Source organism: Oncorhynchus tshawytscha, linkage group LG26 (assembly GCF_018296145.1).
Source record: "Oncorhynchus tshawytscha isolate Ot180627B linkage group LG26, Otsh_v2.0, whole genome shotgun sequence".
In the NCBI taxonomy this organism is placed as follows: Eukaryota; Metazoa; Chordata; class Actinopteri; order Salmoniformes; family Salmonidae; genus Oncorhynchus; species Oncorhynchus tshawytscha.
In genome coordinates this window covers 5,092,063-5,095,346 of record NC_056454.1, presented here as the reverse complement: position 1 = coordinate 5,095,346, position 3,284 = coordinate 5,092,063, and positions in this window count along the sequence as shown.

Sequence of the window (3,284 nt, the reverse complement as noted above, 5' to 3'; positions counted from 1 at the left end):
CCACTAAATCAAATGCTGCACTTATATAAAATACATGTACACCCACAAACCTTCCAATATCCAGAGCATTAAGGCACTGGTCAGTCATGTCAACGAATGCAGTGGTAGTGGAATGTTTTTTGCGATAAGCATGCTGATTGGCTGTAATCAGATCATTCTTTTCCATGTACTCCCATATTTGTCTACTCACAATTCTCCAATATCTTACTGAGTGAAGGGAGTAGACTGATTGGTCGACTATTGGCAGGAATGGCAGCTATCTTTTGGGATCGGACACAGTTTAGCATGCTTCCATACATTTGCAAATATACCCGTTTCCAGTGGTGCTGCAATCTTGGGAGCAGCAAATCAATGTACCAAATAACACCTCCTCTACTGACACCATTTGAAGACTAGAAGAGCACATTTTTTTGCTCATAATATGATCATCAATCCATTGAACAATAGCTTGTTTGGAAGAATGGGTGTTTACATTATCGCTCAGTAAATTAATTTTTTCTTTGTAAAAAAATAGCAAAATGATTGTCAATATCAGCTGGTTCTGTTATTGTTCTCCCGTCAACCTCCACACTAGGTGGGCATGATGAAATAGATATAACAAGTAAGTCCTTAACTGAATTCCATACCATTTTAGAATCATTTTTGCGATCAATATAAGCATTTTTACGTTGTGTTCTATAATTCTGTTAACCTGTTTGGAATAGGGGGCAGCATTTTCATGTTTGGATGAAAAGTGTGCCCAGAGTAAACTGCCTGCTACTCAGTCCTGCCTGCTATTAGTAGATTTGGATGGAAAACACTCTGTGAGTATGACAGAATATGTATGTCTGTGAGTATAACAGAACTCATATGGCAGAAAAAATCCAACCAGGAAGTGGGAAATCTGAGGTTTGTAGTTTTTCAACTCTTGGCCTATCAAATACACACAGGGTCAAATTGCACTTCCTAAGGATTCCACTAGATGTCAACAGTCTTTAGAACCTTGTTTGATGCTTCTACTGTGAAGGAGGGTGAATGAGGGCTCTTTGAGTGGTCTGGCAGAGCGCCACAAGCTGTTGACGAGCGTTCAGGTGAGATTGCATTTGTGAAGACAAAGGAATTCTCAAGTTGGAACATTATTGAAGATTTATGTTAAAGCATCCTAAAGATTGATTCTACTATGCCCTCCGACGAAGCCTCAACCAGGCAAAGCATCAATACAGGACAACGCTCGAGGGATGTGGCAGGGCTTGCAAACTATTACAAACTAAAAAGGGAAGCACAGCCGAGAGCTGCCCAGTGACATGAGCCTTCCATATGAGCTAAATTACTTATATGCTTGCTTCGAACCATCACTACTTCGAAGAGAACGTGTGTCTTGAAATGCCGATGGCATTTGTAGATGGCTGTTCTTACCGCCATCTAGACCACTTGCAAGCTGGGGTGGGATTGGTATGGCACAACGACATTCCGTGTAAACCACTTCAATTTCAGCAAACGGAGGTGAAACGCGAATTGTCAGAACTGGCGATCTGCACCGACTCAAACTACTCGAGACTCACCTTCTTATGCCACTTGCCATTTTGGAAACAAAAGCACATGACTACTTCAAGTGGTAAAGGGGTGAAAAACAAAGAGCTCATCCTAGCTTGTGATGACCTCATCACCAAACACGACATACAGGTGTATTGGAAGAAAGTCAAGGGACACTCCAAATCACCTGGTCGTGACAAACTTGGCAACGACCATGCCGACAGCATGGCGAAATCGGTGCAATTCACGGCACCGCTTGGGTGCTTGATGCTCGAGACGATAAAACCACTGAGGAAGCTATGTTGTCTGCGGTAACGCATAGCCATGTAGCACCACAGAAAACGTCTTTGCACAAACATATTGTGTTGCTAACGCATTAATTCCTGAATAGCGATCTGGTAGCAATGCAACACCAAGATGTGTCCCGCGCCACTTTGATGGCGTTCCTGTCGGATCATGTCAACCACCCAGTGTCCGAACTGGCTTTGGCAGGTTCACACGACTTGCGTTTCCTGTACGCAACTAAACAGCACCTCACACTTGTAGATGACCTATGTTTCAGAAACCGACACCGCTCAAAGGTGGGTGGTTCCTAAAACACAGAGGGGGATGATGATAGCCCATGCACACGACGAGCCATGTGGAGGCCATAGGGGGGTCAAGGCTGTGGGTCAAGGCAATGTGAAACATTGCGACAAGTGGCCTACTAGCCTCACATGGAACAAGACGTGGCACAATACGTGCAGGGGGTGTCTAGTTTGCTGCCAGTTTCAACCCTCCAAGCCACTTCACAGAGCACCCCTGCAACCGAAGGGTGTGTCTTACCCCTGGAGCTCGATCCAGATTGACTGGGTCGGCCCAGTTGCCAGGTCAGCCAGAGGCAACAAGTATCTCCTCACAGTGACTTGCGCATTCACAAAGTGGGTGGAGTGCCTGCCGGCGACCAATGACACAGCGGAAGCCACGACCGTTCTCTTGCTAAACCACATTTCCAGTTGTTTCGGCCTGCCAGGAGAAACCGTGGACAGCAACAGAGGAACCCACTTTTCGGCAGCTGTAATGACCAAACTGTGGAGGCTTCTGGAAATCAAAGCTAAACTCCACATCGCATACCTCCCTAGGAGCTCGGGCAGGGTAGGAAGGAGCAACCAAACAATCGTCAGAATCTTGAGGAAGTATGTGGCAGCCAACAACAAAGATTGGGACCTCAAACTCCCATTGATACTGATGGCGATCAGAGCCACACGCAACAGGCTACAGGAATAACACCCTTCAAGATGATGATGGGCCGGCAAATGACGCTTCCACTGCATCTCCTGTACCAACAGGGAGATGTCGCCGCAGCCACCGCCTACACGGCTCATCAATACGTGACCGACCTGCGGAACCATCTCCAGACTACCTTTGCTTATGCTCAAGGACAGTTGGAAAGAAGTGCAGAAGGTGACAAGACCTATTACGACAAAAAGGCCTCACACCAGGCGTTTGAGGTCAGGGATAAGGTGTGGTACTACATATACACCAAACCCGCGGGCGTCGCAACAAAGTTCCTGCCCCACTGGACGGGGCCACACGAGATTGTGGTGAAGCTGTCCCCTGTAGCTTACCAGATCAGAATCAGCTAAGGTCGACAAAACGCCACATTAAAGTGGGTCCACCGGAACCAAATCATGTTGTACACTCCCCCCATGGGAATAGAAGGGGTGCTAGCCAGCACCGAATAGATAAAAACCTAGCAAAGTCAGAGATACTAAGAAAATTCTTAAGTACCC